The sequence below is a fragment of the Staurois parvus genome, unplaced genomic scaffold, assembly GCF_062004578.1.
Source record: "Staurois parvus isolate SC_StPar_1 unplaced genomic scaffold, SC_StPar_1.0 ptg000572l, whole genome shotgun sequence".
NCBI lineage: Eukaryota > Metazoa > Chordata > Amphibia > Anura > Ranidae > Staurois > Staurois parvus.
Genome location: NW_028318368.1, coordinates 4,705,194 through 4,723,031, shown reverse-complemented (window position 1 = coordinate 4,723,031; position 17,838 = coordinate 4,705,194). Strand labels below are relative to the sequence as shown.

At 40.6% G+C, this 17,838-nt stretch overlaps 1 protein-coding gene across 3 annotated transcripts in view; it reads left to right on the top strand.

The window, feature by feature from the left end:
- The first annotated feature begins 642 nt into the window (after positions 1 to 642).
- Positions 643 to 17,838, top strand: part of UGT8 (UDP glycosyltransferase 8) — a 158,309-nt gene continuing 141,113 nt past the window's right edge. For 2 of the 3 annotated variants that reach the window (XM_089691793.1, XM_089691792.1), the window contains exon 1: positions 644 to 1,010. The gene's annotated coding sequence lies outside the window, so the exon portion shown is untranslated. Of the gene's footprint in view, positions 1,011 to 17,838 lie in introns of all 3 variants that reach the window. The other variant, XM_089691791.1, reaches the window with a different exon arrangement.

Below are 17,838 nucleotides of genomic sequence, written 5' to 3'. Positions count from 1 at the left end.
CAAAACATATTAATGCAATTTATTTAAAAAATAAATTCAAATAAATAAAAAAACACTTAAAAAAGCATCAGAATGCACTGCAAATGCACGTGAATACCTGTAAACACACGGCAAATGCATGTGAATGCATGTTAACACCCTGCAAATGTGGATGTAAATGCGCTGCAAATGAATGTGAATACCTGTAAATGTAACTTAGTAGAGAAAATGAATTCAAATAAATAAAATTCCAAAAAACGAAGACAGTGAAAACGCATGCAAACGCACATGCAACAATGCATAGTGATGTAAAGGAGCCCTAAGTGTTGGGATGTATGAGAATTTGTAGACTGCTGCATGTTCAGGGGCTCTTTTGTTGGGCACAGACTCCCCTGAAATGTGGAAGGATTTCCATATTCATGAAGACTATATCCTAGACTGATCTGTCCTCCCACAATGAGAAGGCATCCTAACCCATACAATGTTTTCCCATTGATCTGCTTCAAGCACATGTCGCCTATGTAGCAGGTTGATTGCTGAATGTCAGCAGTGTTCTCCATCCTGATGGTGTCAGTCTCAGGATAGATATGAAGAGAGAAGAGAACTGGGGAGAGGCGGGGTTACAGCTGGGAAATAGACTGAACTTATAAAGGGCACACCAGCGTAACAGCAGGGAGAGGAAAAAAAAAAAAGTCAGAGGGTTGGGTAGACATCCAATACTATTATCGCACACAGTGCCTGGGCTGCCGCAGACACTATTACATAGGGGGCAGATTAGGGTGACAACAACAAAAAGTCTACAGAGCGGACATCCAGCTGTGTCACTGCGTTTAGAGGGGACAGTCTTCGCACTTGTGGCTGGAAGCGACCTAATCCTGCACTCCTGTAGACTAGGCTGTACCTGCCACCTTATATATTCATCAGAAGACAAGCCTACATCAAAAGGACACTCTATGACCCCGCTACATTCCTGCCGCCACTAATTCAGCTGCTTGACATTTGGAGAATTAGTTATCCCAGCAAAAGATCAGGTAAGAAATTCAGCTCTGAGTATACTAGGCGTCGTTTTATTAATGCGACTTCTATGACATATCAGAGAATTCTGTTACCGAGCCTTTCATCGTCATTGCTGTACGACCTGTGACACAAAGTCGCCTGATCTGTTTAGATGACATTCTGGGAGTTTGAATATTGGGTCACAAGACTGGAGTTCCCCAAGTCACACCTGTAGCTATCGGCGCACCCACGTGTAACAAAGCCGTATAAAGATCATTTCCAGCGTACAAAGTGCAGTATCCCACAGCAACTTGGCTTTCCTGGAATCACAGCAATCTGGGATTTATTCTGTTTAGTAGAGAGTAACGCACGCTGCTCCTAGGTGTTGCATTTTTGGTTTAATAAGGAGCTATAGAAAGGCTTGCCATAAAATGTGTGTTATGTATTTATAGGGAAACATTCATTTTATTGTGCCCTATTTCCAGTAAAGTTGTAAGAAGTGAAGGACAACTCTCAGGTAGATTATATTCCAGAGTGAAAGCAATCGTTTCAGAACCTCAGTCCAGAACGTCATAAAAAGTACAACGTTCAACAATGCCTTTAGCAGCATGAAAATAGAACAGAGCGGTAAATAGTGTGACTGGTCAGTGATAAAATAAAGAAATGATATGACCACAGAGATAACAGAAGGGTAACGCATGTGACATTTATATTACCATGTCATCGTTGCTCATTTATAGCCCTCATGCACACTGGACGTTTTTACAGCGGCTGTTTTTGGCTTTTGGCTTTTTTTATCAGTAAATACCCCAGCATGTTATCCTATGTGTCCATGCACACTTTGGCTGTAATCAACGTTTTTTGTCAGGGGCATTCTTTGGCTGGAAAAAAACCCCAGGACTAGTGGGTTTCTAGAATTTTTTAGTTGTAACTCTAACTCTAACTAACTCGAAGGCTCTAACTAGCCTTTTTGGCTGTTTCTTGAGCAAAAAAATATATTTTTTGGCAAAGAAAAAACACAAACACAGAAAAACATGGCTAAACGCTAATGCAAAAACGCTAAAAAACCCCCCGCTTTAACGTGACTTTACACAGTTAATGCTAGCAGCATTATTAAAACGCCCAGTGTGCATGGAGCCTTACACTCATTTTTCAATTGTTCAATTGAATCAGTTGAATTGACAGTATGCACGCCATACAATTGTTTCTTGTGCATTTGTGTGTAATGCTTCACTAAGAGGATCACAGTAATATAACACTGCATTCTAAAGCAGTAATAAACCCCAAACCAAAAATGTAATATATTGTAGTTTACCAATTCTTAAATGTGGTAGCTGCATTAGTTTTCTTTTTTTAGAATTTGTTTTCTTTATTTTCAGCTGGTGATCCTGCCAGTAACACACTTACTACCTTAGGCTTGGTTCATATCTGTGCGAGTGGTGCCAATGCGGGACCCGCACAAATACCTGCAGCCGCACCACCCACACAGAGGAATGCGGGACCCACGGCAAGTGCCATTAATTCTAATGTTACGCCGCCTCCACTAGAAATTGCAATCGTACTGGGAACCGAGGTTCCCGTGCAGGCTGAGATTTCCGAGGTGCAGGGACTTCTTCCCTGTATGTCCCGGGGCATGGGAGTCCATTCAAATGTATGGGCTAATAACGGCCCGCACAGCCGCACATATGTGAACCTGGCCTTAGGGTGTCTCTACTCTGGATGGAGAAGTAACAGAAACACCTTTGGACAGCAACATTCTCCAGCTGGAGAGCTTTATATGCACTAGCAAATTAGATGGACTTGACTAACAAATTAATATATATATGTAAACCCTCACCTTGTAAAACAAACCGTAAAATAGAAATGAAAGGCAATACATTTGTGTGTAGATATAAAAAAAACATTATAAACACTTTTCCCCCCATTCCATAAGTGATCACACGCTCTCCGTCGGTGCATAAACAGCTCAGGGAGGAGAAACTGAAGTACACTAATCTTCCCAGTCATTGGCTGTGTGTGTGTGTGTCTGGGGGGGGGGGATATCAGCACTAGCCTGATCATTGGATTAGCTCTACAGCCCAAAAAAACTGACCATGCCGTACTGACCTGCCTAGTGTGGTCAGTTTTTAATAGGAACGCAGAGGGACTGGCAGAAACACCAGGGATTTCACACAATGGCAGCAATACAAAGACAACAGGATACTTTTTCATACAAGTACATGATACAGCAGGCACATATCAGGAATATGAAATATTGGCTTTACATATTCTTTAATGCCAAACCCCAGCTAACACTTTATAAGCCATTATAGCAACAATTTATTTTACTTTTGGGATAAAGGTTCTACATAAATGGATGCAAGCTGATCATTGTAAGCATCCCTGTCAGTGCTAAATGCTTTGTCTCAATCTTCTGAGACTTTTGCTGGACAGCTTGGTCTGTTAAGAAGAGGTGTAAAATAACAGACTTGCTGGCAGGATCACCTTTATTTTTACCGGGTAAAAATAGATGAAAAAAAGCCTTACAGAGAAAACTAATGCAGCCACCAGATTTAAGAATCAGCAAGCTATATACATTATTTTTTGTGTTTTGGTTTAATACTGCTTTTATTGTGAGCTTGTAGGAGGTATCTACTAAGAAGAGCAAAAACAGAGCTGTTTAAACTGGATAAAAAAATAATGACTCATGAGAAAATGATTGTATGCTTATGTGATATTTATGGAAAAGAACATCTTCAGGAGAACATTACCAGAATGACAAACAAAGAAAACCCCCATAGCTGTATTTTGAATTGTATATCGTACTGTGATATTTTGTCAGGCTGTTATTTTCATGTGACAATCATTAGTGTTTTATGCTACAAAATTGACAGCGTGTGTGGGGTACTGTATAGCTGCCATTTTCAACCAGGGCTCCATGAAATTCCAGGGTCCCTCCAGAGGTTGATAGGGGTTCCTTATTCAGTAACCGATTGACCCCCCACCTGATGGTGCCTACATAATCATGGAGCCAAAGCCACTTGGTACAGCTACTGGCATTGATACCAATGAACTTTTTAGCTGTCTGTAAGGTTGGCAGTCTGATCATCACTGTAAGGAAGGTATTAGTCACCAAAGTAAGTGAGACAATCTTTCCACTAACCACAAATGTAAGGGAGGCAATATTCCCACTAATCACCAATGTAAGAGAGGCAATCTTCCACACTAATCACCAATGTAAGAGAGGCAATCTTCCCACTAATCACCAATGTAAAAGAGGCAATCTTCCCACTAATCACCAATGTAAGAGAGGCAATCTTCTCACTAATCACCAATGTAAGAGAGGCAATCTTCCCACTAATCACCAATGTAAGAGAGGCAATCTTCTCACTAATCACCAATGTAAGAGAGGCAATCTTCCCACTAATCACCAATGTAAGAGAGACAATCTTCTCACTAATCACCAATGTAAGAGAGGCAATCTTCTCACTAATCACCAATGTAAGAGAGGCAATCTTCTCACTAATCACCAATGTAAGAGAGGCAATCTTCTCACTAATCACCAATGTAAGAGAGGCAATCTTCCCACTAATCACCAATGTAAGAGAGGCAATCTTCCCACTAATCACCAATGTAAGAGAGACAATCTTCTCACTAATCACCAATGTAAGAGAGGCAATCTTCCCACTAATCACCAATGTAAGAGAGACAATCTTCTCACTAATCACCAATGTAAGAGAGGCAATCTTCCCACTAATCACCAATGTAAGAGAGGCAATCTTCCCACTAATCACCAATGTAAGAGAGACAATCTTCTCACTAATCACCAATGTAAGAGAGACAATCTTCTCACTAATCACCAATGTAAGAGAGGCAATCTTCCCACTAATCACCAATGTAAGAGAGACAATCTTCTCACTAATCACCAATTTAAGAGAGGCAATCTTCCCACTAATCACCAATGTAAGAGAGGCAATCTTCCCACTAATCACCAATGTAAGGAAGGCAATCTTCCCACTAATCACCAATGTAAGAGAGGCAATCTTCCCACTAATCACCAATGTAAGAGAGGCAATCTTCCCACTAATCACCAATGTAAGAGAGACAATCTTCTCACTAATCACCAATGTAAGAGAGGCAATCTTCCCACTAATCACCAATGTAAGAGAGACAATCTTCTCACTAATCACCAATGTAAGAGAGGCAATCTTCCCACTAATCACCAATGTAAGGAAGGCAATCTTCCCAATGACCACCAATGTAAGAGAGGCATTCTTCTTACCGACAACCACTGTGAGGGAGGCAAACTTCCCACTAACCACCGATGTAAGGGAGGCATTCTTCCCACTGATGACCAATGTAAGAGAGGCAATCTTCTCACTGACCAACAATGTAAGGGAGGCAATCTTCTTGTTTGCCACCAATGTAAGGGAGGCAATCTTCCCGCTGGCCACCAATGTAAGGGAGGTGATCTTCTCACTGGCCACCAATGTAAGAAAGGCAATCTTCCCAATGACCACCAATGTAAGGGAGGCATTCTTCTTACCGACAACCACTGTGAGGGAGGCAAACTTCCCACTAACCACCAATGTAAAGGAGGCATTCTTCCCACTGAGTTGCCCGAGTTTCCGAATGGTCAGTCCGCCACTGTACACAAACAAATGTTCTAGCTAGTTGAAAAACCTCTGGGCAATCTTTTTGTATAGAAAAATTGGGAGCATTAAAGTGTATATTGTGTATAAACCTTAAATCTATTTTTCAGAACCTTTGACATCATGTCTCACTGTACACAGTTTTCCTTTTTGAGCCTCTGTTGCAGACGTTTTCATAGAGATCCTGCAATTTCAAATGGTCAGTCCGCCCCTGCTTGCTAGCTGTCCCGGATTTGCTGGGACAGTCAAGCTTTTTACTAAACTGTTCCAGGCTGGCCTGGGCAGCATCCAAGAACCTATACTGTGCCCTCCTGATCCCAGTATTGTGCCTTCCTGACTGCCCCTGTACTGTGCCCTCCTGATCCCAGTATTATGCCCTCCTGACTCCCCGTGTACTGTGCCCTCCTGATCCCAGTATTGTGCCTTCCTGACTGCCCCTGTACTGTGCCCTCCTGATCCCAGTATTGTGCCCTCCTGATCCCAGTATTGTGCCCTCCTGATCCTAGTATTGTGCCCTCCTGACTGCCCCGTGTACTGTGCCCTTCTGCCCCCCCCCCCCTTGTATTGTGCCCTTTGTGTTTATTAGTCTTTGATTTTTTGCATATTTTGCTATTGTTTAAAATCTATTTTATTTAACGTACTAATAAATATATGTTTCATTCTATCAACTATTTATACTTTAATTCTTGAGAGTAGGTGCGTACATTGGGGCAGGCTGGTAGGGGCCCCTGTGCATTAATTTGCACAGGGGTCAAATGATGCTATTAAGATGGCCCTGGATGCAGTTAATGTTATGGTGTGTTTAATGCATGTGGGTTAACATGCTTTGCATTAGGGTAGCCCTTTTGAATGGGCTGCTTTAGGCCTGGTTCACACCAATTAGTTTTTTAGTGCTTTTTGCAGAAATGTCCATTTAACATGGTTTCCTATAGGACATGTTACCAGGCATGCTTTTTGAGTTGCTGCGTTTTTGGAAAGGGTCAGAGACTTTTTAAACACAAAAAGCAGTGTTTTTGTTACAATAGAGTTCAATGGAGAAGCTGCTAAAATGCATGTAATGCATTTTTTACACTTTTTTTTGCCATGTTTTGTATTTTTATTCTGCTCCACAACCACAACAATTGGAAAAAATGCAAAAAGCAGCATAAATGCAAAAGTGCAAAAACACACTGCAAAACGGACAAAAAGCACAATGCATTGGTGTGAACCAAGTTTTACACAGCACAGCTCCCCAAAAATAGGGTGTGCAGCCTTTTTGCTAGCTCAGTGCACAACATGCATTGAAGTGAGTTACAATGTGATTAGGGCACTGTCGTGCAGGTGCTTTGGGAATGTGTTGGGATGTCAATGACACATTTGAATGGCATTGCAGTGCACCGACATATATAGAATATGTTACTTTGTGTAGTAGCATGTACCTTACCACATTGCAGTAGCATGAATAGGACCTTAGAGTGAGAGGGACCTTGGGGTCAGACACTGCTCTCTGTATCAAAGATCAGTTGATCTAATAGACCCCAGATGTCTCAGTAAAGAGTACCTGTCACTACCCATGCTATCACAAGGGATGTTGCTCATCCCCTGTGATAGCAATAAAGTTGATAAAAAAAAATTAGAGACAGTGTAAAAAAAAAAAAAATTTAAATAGCCCCTGTCCCCTTCTGCTTACACGCAAAGAGGAACACATACATAGGTAGCACACGCATATGTAAACGGTGTTCGTACCACACATGTGAGGTATCACTCCGAACGTTATAGCAAGAGCAGTAGTTCTGGCCCCAGACCTCCTGTGTAACTCTAAACTGGTAACCTGTAAAGGCTTATAAAGCATTGCCTATGCAGATGTTTAAGGACTGTAGTTTGGCACCGTTGCACAAGAGTGCACAATTTTAAACCATGACATGTTAGGTATCGATTTACTTTGCATAACATCATCTTTTATATTATACAAAATAATTGGGTATTTTATTGTGTTGTGTGCATTAAAATTCACTAAAGTGTACTTTTCCAAAAAAATTGCATTTGAAGAACTGCTGCGCAAATATTGCGTGACAAAAAACTGCAACACCCACCATTTTATTCTCTAGGCTAGGGCCTCTGCTTAAAAAAATATATATAATGTTTTGGGTTCCTGAGTAATTTTCTAGTAAAAAAAAATGTAGATGTTTACATGTAGGAGAGAAGTGTCAGAATTGGCCCGGTGTTGAAGTGGTTAATGATTAGTTTACTTTAAAACATCAACTTTATGCACATTTAACATGGATGTAAACTGTCTTCGTCATTCAATGATATCAGTATAACTTGATATTAGTTATTTATTGATGTGAGATAAACGTATGTATGCACAGTGACAGTTTAGTAGTACGGAAGTCACCACTGATCTGATGGATGATGAATAAAAGGAAGTGAAAGTTACTGTGTCGAAAAACTTTGATTTCATTGTTTGTGTACATTACGTGTATATTTTATCAGATTTGCTGTTTCTTCCTAATCCTGGAATTGGCTGGCATGAGAAAATGCAATGGTAGTCTACCAACGCAAACCTCCCAATTTTCTTAGGTGAGAAAGAGAGACACCTTACACCACAAACCCTGGAATTCATAAAGAATGTCGTAGATATGCTTTGCTTGCTCTAGTGCATCAAATGTATGTGTCTATATGGTGTACATGAAGCTCTTGCTGTGTACATGAGAACTGTCAGCATCTCTCCTGTGAAGTGGTGGCGTTTTACAGGCAGAGAAGCTATTTGGAGAAGTAGGGAGATTAATGGAAACATGTCAAAACGTGTCCTGAGCAACTTTAAGACAAATTTTGGTGCAGAATTAATCTCAATGATGTGACACAATAATCACAAGTGTGATACAATCAGCAATTTATGGATGAGGTCTTACTTGCATCCACTTTATCACCAATATGTTTATAAATTTGTCACAACAATAGTGCCATACAATAGAAGTGTCACAAATAAGAACTCTTTGTCTCGGCTCACACTACCTGAAAGCTGAAAGTCCCGCAATTTACAGTGCCACTTTGCCAGGCAACGTTCTGCCGACTTGAGTACTTACGACCTGAAGCGACTTTCAGGGAATGCCTAGGTAATCTTCCTGTAATGTCGGATCCAAATTACATCAATATAGATGAGGATAAGACTTGGAAGCGACTTCCAATAAAGTCTATGGGCACAAGTCAGATAAAAGTTGTCTTGAAGTAGTACAGGAACCTTTTCTAAAGTTGGAACGAATAACCTTCCTAGCGGTAATCCTGAGTGTGGCTCGGTATTAATTTACAGTACCAAAAGTGGTAACCCCGAGCCACACTCAGGATTACTTTATAGTGCTTCTCCTGCAATCCTCCGATCCTTACCTTGTCCTGTGATCCCCCGATGTCCTTGCAGGGAACGGAACCCGGAAGACGGCATCGGCCGGAGGACATGGCTGGAGGACACAGCGTCCTCCAGCCATGTCCTCCAGCCGATGCCGGCAACCGTCGTCCGGGTTCTGTTCCCTGCGAGCGTCGGTACACAGGGGGGCGGATCCGACGGGAGATTCAAAAAAGTAAAAATATGACATACACACAATACACTGTAATCTGTTAGGATTACATTACTGTATCAAACCATTTCACATACATTTTGTCCCTAGTGCTTTGTCCAATGCCCTGCCTGCATTTTTACCGTTCTTTCTGCCTGGAAACTTGAGAACATCCATGACATCCAAAAAGTGTCCCTTTTGGTCAAAAGTGGTTTTAGACCGGCTAGAAAAAAGCGATAGTGAATTAGAATCACTTGCAGAATTGAGTGGGGAAATTCGTCATCAGACACTGAAAACGATTCTGCGACTTTGCTCAGTGATATGCGAACTTGGTGCTATATTTTAAATTTCAATGTTTTTGGTTTGATTAGATTATTGAATTACATTTATTATTATATTATTATTTTTTATAATTATTTATTATCTTATAATTTATAATTTCGTGTTTCAAACTTTATCATACCCGGGATGTTTACCAGACTCTTGTTTGGACAGACTTAAGTGAGTTATTCCTAAGAATTACAGGCCTACAATATAAAACAACAATTTTCCATGCAAAACAGTGTACCGCTTTGACATGTAAAAAATATTCATTAGTTAGACTGCTAGGGAGGTTAAGAGAGCTCTTGTTGACTAGCATGGGATGTCACACGTCGTGCAACTTGGGGTCTCACAAGTTGGATCCCAAGTCGCAACAGTGTGAACTGAGGCTCTTGAGTTTGCTGCTTGTGTCAGTACTAAAAAAGAAAATGATGCAGGGTTTTCATTAATGTAGTACAAGACTTCGAACTACAGCCACACAATGTGAAACGTGTCACATATGCATTGAATCACCCTCAAAGCATTTATTTAAAAAATAGTGTCCTTGTGTCTATACTTATATTGACAACACATCCCAGTAGTAAAGACTTTTATATTAAAGAGGTAGTAAACGCTACAAACTTTTTCTTAAATTGGCCTACTACAGGTTTGTGCCATAGTGTGTTAGTATGCACCGCATGACAGACTTACCTTTCCAACAGACTCCTGAACCACTGAGCTGTTACCACTCCTGGCATTTTCACCTTCACCCTGTCTTCCTTCTGGGTTTGAGCTCTCCAGCTATTGGAATAGCTAAGCCATGATGACGTTCCTTACCTCGCATTTGCACGGGAGTGACCATCGTGGCACAGCACTCTTTGCATTCAAGGCACTCTCATGCGTCAGTGATGCTATCGGCTGGAGCTGATGATCATATCTGCTAAATGGCGCAAGCTTAGGCTGTTTCCAATGGACCTACAGGTAAAACTTATTATAAGCATACCTGTAGAGCAAAGTTTAACCTTAGAGTTTACTATCGCTTTCATAGTATTAATACATTTATAATAAATACATTATTACATAATAATATATCAATTCATGCTAAATAAATTATAGTAATAATAAAAGTCTTTATTAAAGGATAAGTACAGCCAAAGCTTTGGCTGTATTTCTCCTGTGGATCACAGGAGTGCAGTTCACTACATTGCCAAAATTATTGGGACGCCTGCCTTTACACTCACTTGAACTTTAATAGAATCCCACTCTTAGTTCATAGGGATCAATATTGAGTTGGCCCACTCTTTGCAGCTATAACAGCTTTATCTCTTCTGGGAAGGCTGTCCACAAGGTTTAGGAGTGTGTCTATGGGAATGTTTGACCATTCTTCCAGAAGCGCATTTGTAAGGTTAGGCACTGATGTCTCTGCTCTAATTCATCCCAAAGGTGTTCTATTGGGTTGAGGTCAGGACTCTGGGAAGGCCAGTCAAGTTCCTCCACCCCAAACTCGCTCATCCATGTCTTTATGGACCTTGCTTTGTACACTGGTGCGCAGTCATGTTGGAACAGGAAGAGACCATCCCCAAACTGTTCCCACAAAGTTGGGACCATGAAATTGTCCAAAATGTCTTGGTATGCTGACACCTTAAGAGTTTCTTTCACTGGAACTAAGGGGCCAATCCCAACCCGTGAAAAACAACCCCACACCATAATCCCCCCCTCCACAAAACTTTACACTTGGCACAATGTCGTCAGGCAAGTACTGTTCTCCTGGCAACTGCCAAACCCAGATACATCCATCTGATTGCCAGATAGAGAAGCAGTATTCGTCACTCCAGAGAACATGTCTTCACTGCTTTAGAGTCCTGTGGCGGCATGCTTTACACCACTGCATCCGACGCTTTGAAATGCACTTGGTGATGTAAGGCTTGGATGCAGCTGCTCGGCCATGGAAACCCATTCTATGACGCTCTCTATGCACTGTTGTTGTGCTAATCTAAAGGCCACATGAAATTTAGAGATCTTTAGCTATTGATTCTGCAGACAGTTGGAAACTTCTTCACACTGTGCGCTACAGAATGCGCTGACCCCGCTCTGTCATTTTATGTGGAGTTGCTGTTCCCAGTTGCTTCCACTTTGTTATAATACCACTAGCAGTTGACTGTAGAATATTTAGTAGCAAGGAAATTTTACGGATCGACTTATTGCACAGGTGGAAACCTATCATAGTACCACGCTTGAATTCACTGAGCTCCTGAGAGACCCATTCTTTCACAAATGTCTGTAGAAGCAGTCTGCATGCCTAGGTGCTTGATTTTATACACCTGTGGCCGTGGAGGTGATTTGAACACCTGAATGCAATGATTTGGAGGGGCGTCCCAATACGTTTGGCAATATAGTGTATATACTGTATATATTCAATATATATACACTATATATATATATATATAGTATACCGTATACACACATATATATATATATACTGTGTAGTGCTGTAGTAAGTTATAATCTATGTATTTAGCTGTTTTTAGTGTAAACTTATTTCACATATCGCTGTGTGTTCATACAACAAACAGTGCACTGTGCTGAAGTTGCTCAACAAGAATCCAAGTAGGCCTTCACCAACTAAAAATAATAATTTTAAACAGCGCTGAAGGATTATGGGTAGAAATAAGAGGGAATAATAAGAACCGGACAGACAGGCATGTAATTTTAACCATTTCATGTGCCAAAAAAATTCCTCTGGATCCTTTATCCTTGCAAAGATAACAAGGAGTTGTAAGTGAAAATTTGCAGTTGAGTCCCCACTTTTTTGTTGGGAGGGTTATATTATAATGAGCACCTCTATGATCAGCACTTGACGCACAAAAGGCCGGACTGACAACTCATGGGGCCCACGGGCAATTGGGGATCATGGGGCCCCTGTGTCTTTGCCCAAACTCAAAAAAGCCTATGAAAAAGGTACCAGGGGCATCTCATGGGGCCCCTACTGACCCCAGGCCCTCGGGCACTGCCCGAGTTTCCAAATGGTCAGTCCGCCACTGTACACAAACAAATGTTCTAGCTAGTTGAAAAACCTCTGGGCAATCTTTTTGTATAGAAAAATTGGGAGCATTAAAGTGTATATTGTGTATAAACCTTAAATCTATTTTTCAGAACCTTTGACATCATGTCTCACTGTACACAGTTTTCCTTTTTGAGCCTCTGTTGCAGAAGTTTTTCATAGAGATCCTGCAATTAACATCACTTACCACTGCAGGCTAACAGCACTTAGCCGCTGGCTCTCAAGAAAGTGGTAGCATTGTTGGTCTGCTGTCTGAATTCCTTGGTGGTTGGACCGTCTATCAGATGGATGTCTAGTTCATGGTATTCCAACAGCTAACTGAAAGAGTGAATGTGGCAGGCTGAAAAAAATACTGATAATTTCAAGGCAGTGTCTTAAAGTGTTACTAAACCTACAACAGTAAAATCAGTCTGTATATGCAGTAAAGCATGCTTGTTACACTCACTGTGGAACCTAAGGGGTTAATCCTCTGCATTGTGTAAAAACACTGTTTGATCCTGACTTCTCTGATCCTCCCCTTCTTCCAGTGTCCCCCTCTTATCTCCTAATAAGACATATTGTGTGGAGTCACTCTGCACATGCTCAGTTTGGTGTGTATTGCTAGAGAGGTTTTCTTTTCTTGGGATAGTGCATGTGATCAGCACAGGGCCAATCAGCACTGTCCAGACAGAGGTCAAGGGTTCTGCATCCTCCTAGAGAAAAATGAAAACTCCTCCTACAAGGTTTAGCCAGTACTCTGCTGGACACTGATAGAAGTCACTGCTCTAACTGCTGATGAGAAAAGATATTTAGATGTTTATATTTAGTAAAATAATGCACTTCCATGTTCTGTGTACTGTGGGAGACCAGATATAGTGAATGCAGGGTCCTGGGTTTAGTAACACTTTAATGTTAGTAGCTTCCAATAGGAAGTGTTGTTATAGGCAGTAAAACATTTTGCAACAGAGCTCAAAAAAATATTTGCTGCTTACAGTAAGACATATTGCCAACATGCAAGAAATACATTTTTGGTTTACATGCACTTTAACTGCACAAGTGGAACTATTAGGATTTGATGACCCTGGGAGGTGACAGGTTTAAAGATGGGCAGATGTCTCAGTACATTTAATTCTTAGTATATCAATTTAACCTAAAAAAACAGACAAATCCCATTGCGCTCACCTATTTGTGAAGACAAAAATTTGCTGCACTCAAAGTTATCAACTTTCATAAAAATAACAATATCAAAATGCTGCGCAAAAGAAATCTCACAAAATGTGAATCAAAAGAAAAAGAAAAATTCAAATCAAATTAACACATGTTCATATAAATGTTACGTGCAATAATTATCAAATGATCAGTGTATGTGTTCATAAGAGAAACTGGATTCCTGTAATTATATATAGATATAAATAGTCCACCCACATGCCACACCACAAAAACATGAATGAATCTTCAGTCTGAAACAAATACAGTAATACCTCCGTTTAAGAATGCCTCGGTCAAAGTAATTTTCGGTTTACAAATGAAAATCCACTGAAAATAATGCCTCGGTTTACAAATTTTGTATGAATTTTTTTCACAATATGAAGTGTATGTCAGTACTGATTTTTAAATGCAATTGCTGGCTCTTTTTTTTTTCTTCACTATAGCTCACGTAATTAGCTGTCACTTTCCCCAAAGTTAACGGAAATGTTCTTTCTTTTAAGAAACTAAAAAGAAACATTGTTTGCCCCCCCCCCTTTCCTGACCTGCCAGGCTGCATGCTCTGAAAAGGGTCTGGTATGGATTTTGGGGAGGACCCCCACGCCATTTTGTTTTAAATTTTGGCGTGGGAGTTCCCCAAGAATTGCCAGCAATTCTTTTACATTCAGCTGTCAGTGGGGAACCCCGCTGACAGCTGAAATATTAACACATGGTTGTCACTACTAAAATGCTGCATTACTTTATAAAATAACTCATGCGGTATTTATTAGTGTTTACTTTTTTCTGATCTCCGGAACAGATTAATTGGTTTTCAATGCATTCCTATGGGAAACAGCGTTTCGATTTAAGAATTTTTCACTATAAGAAAAGTCCTGCAGAACTAATTAAATTCTTAAACCGAGGTATTATTGTACTCCTCTTTGTATCCCAAGTGCAAGTGAGAATAGATCTCCACCACCAAACAGACAGAAAATGACTGCTCACCTTAAACTAAATACCTTTAAATTATAAAAGGACTAACAACACCTGTTCCCCTTTAAAGCCAGGACCAGCTTCAAGTTACTGGCTCATTGCTGTAGATTTTCTCCCCCCCCACAATGAAGTCAGCTCCAGGATATATAAATATGGCCCATATACAAAAATACAAAGCTAATTGCAGGACCTCACCACAAGACATCTAGTCCGGAAAAGGAATATCTCACTCAATAGACCGTGTTTGGAGGAAGCTGGATGGTGGCAGCTGTCTTGGGGACTTGTGAGTAAAGACTCCAAATTGATTCCTGTGACTGTGAAATTTTCTGGAAATCGCTTTGGATACCAGTAGTTGTGCGTAGTTGTAAGATGCCAAAGAAACTTGCCTCATTGTCTCCAGCTGTGAGGCCTTAGATAGTCCAGAACGTTGCCTGCTACCTCACATGGTCTTCAGCTGTAGGGGTTTAGACTGTCCAAAATTTAAGTTTACTTAAATATTGTCCTCTAATTGCTATATGCTAATTGTTTTGGAGTATGCCATTCCCTAACCCCCCTCCTGTTAAAGTTTCTCCAAGCAATCTTAAAAAGACATCCCCTAGACTGTGTTATTGGAGCTGGTGTGAATGGACTGGTGCTTGTGGCAGTGTGTAGCCTCTGTACTTTTAGGTGGCCCTTTGGGGGCAGTGCTACACATACATGGCTGATAAAAGTAACCCGCTAATGTGTCCTGGATGTATTGAACAGACAAAAGGGACCTAAATTATTAACGCAAACAAGCACAGTCCCATGAATTTTCAACATAGCCAGAAATGTGATAGATTATGCAGGAGAATCTTACATGCTGAGCACTTCAGGTAACCACTTCAGCTCTAGGCCTTTCCTGGCACCTTTTGTTAAAGTCAGTTTTTTTTTGCTAGAAAATGTCTTAGAACCCCCAAACATTATATATTTTGAAAGCAGAGGCCCTCGAGAATACATTGGCGAGTTTTTAATTTTTTTATGTCACAAAGTATTTGTGCAGTTGTTTGCAAACGCACTTTTTTGGGAAAACATATTGAATTTTAGTGCAAAAAAACACCATACATCACCCAATTTTTTTGAAAAATATAAAAGATGCTGTCATGCTGAGCTAATCGATACCAAACATGTCATGCTTTAAAATTGTGCACACCCGTGCAACGGTGACAAACTACGTATATTTTATTATTCATAGGCAATGCTTTAAAAGCCTTTACAGGTTACCACTTTAGAGTTACAGAGGAGGTTTAGTGCTACAACACTGCTCATGATCTGACATTCGTGGTGATAGCTTACATGTGTGGGCCAATGACAGTACGTATATTCGCCATTATGCGAGTATGGTTTATAAGACCCCAAATCCCTCCACTGCACCAAAAACATTCAAAACACCAAGATCATTGTATTTGTTTTAAAAAATAGCGCCGTTTACTTCTGAGTAAATGGCAAGTGATTAGGGATACACCGAAATCTCAGTGGCCGAAACGTTTCAGCCAAAAACACTCCTTTCTGCCATCAGCCGACATGAAAAAAGCACCGATACAGGTGCCGAAAAAACCCCTCCCCTGCCCGCCCACCGTCACCGCCGCCCCTCGCCGCCACCAGCTGCCACTCGTTAGTTCTCAGCTTTACCTGAGGAACCATTGAACGATCCCGGCGCCGAGCATAGAGATTAGTGAAGGAAAGATGACCTCCACTCATCTCTAAGCCCTTGGAAGACCAAAGCAATGATACTGCTGGTCCCAGCCATTTTTTTTTTTCAAAGCACTAGATCAATGCTTTTTTTTGATCCAATGCTTTACATTGCAGAGGAGAGATGTGGGGTCTTATTATTCCAGACCAATGAAAGTCTGGAAGTGGGTAACAAGCTGTTTAGGCAACCTGATGTCACCAGAATTGCTCTCATACATGAGCAGATGTTCCGCAACCTTGAATGGTATGTAGGAGCACATCAATGGGATATTTCTGTACAGCCTTATGGAATGTGCCATGGGAGCAGCCTTCCCTAGACAAGGAGTCTGGAAGAGGAGGCTGCACTATTGCACTATGAATAAATGTATTTATTAAACAAGGTATTAAAAATACTCTCTGAAATTGTGTAAAGGGGGGGGGGGGGGGTAGCTGATGGAAGGAAGTTGACTTCGTAGGTGAGGGTCCCCTTTAATTTCTGGCAGGATCAAAAAGTTATTTTCTAACCAGTATGCTTGTAGTAAAATAGAGCTAAAACCTGCACAGGTTAATTTTCTGTTCCAATATTCATACTGTATATTTCAATAATACAACAGATAGGTGTTTTCTCTGGCTTTGGCTGTATTATACTCTTCTTTCACATTTGCCTGTTTTTTTTTTAACTTTCACTTTTAAATTGTTGACTGGCACTTTTACATTACGGGACCAGGTCACAACTGCGGGTTGATTGTTTGGCTCACGGTTGTGGTGCAGCCCCACTGAAGTCAATGTACAATTTTGAAAAGTGTGCCATCTTTCGAACCTTGTACCCATACTTAAAAATGTTACAGCCATGGAGCAAAAGCATTGTGCTTGCGGAATATGAACAGCCCTGTCTGGCTGTATTGTTACAGTTCAAATGGGCAGCCGGGTTGCAGTAAAACAGCAGCTCAGATGCCTGTTTCTACTGCACCCCACTGCCCATCTGAAATAGCCCTTTTTGTTGAGGATGTTGTACTCATTGTTACTTATGGGATATTTATTAACTTGTTAAGTACCATAGAAATGTATAGGTGATATATCTACTTAACAATGAAAATCTGCAGCCTTAATGTAAAATAAAAGGTTTGATTTATATTTTTTTCTCCTCTATTTTTAGATTTGTTGATCTGTGTGACATTTTGCCTCTATGTCGTTTTGTACGTGGAAAAAAAAATCTTTAAATAAAATGTGATTTTAAAAAAAAAAGATCCCCAAGAGCTTGTTCACATTATGTCAGTTGAACTGCTCATTTATGCATAGCACTGTACATATATGGCGTTAACTGGGTACATAGAAAACAATTGTTTAATTTGTTTCATGTAGCAAATAATTTTCTTGTATCGTGAATTCCTGTGCAGTCAGGAGCATGCACACCCATTCTATAAAGCTGCTGCATCAAGCTGTGCATGTACAATTCCCAACCTTTCACACATCCTATCTTGCTAGATCATCAGGA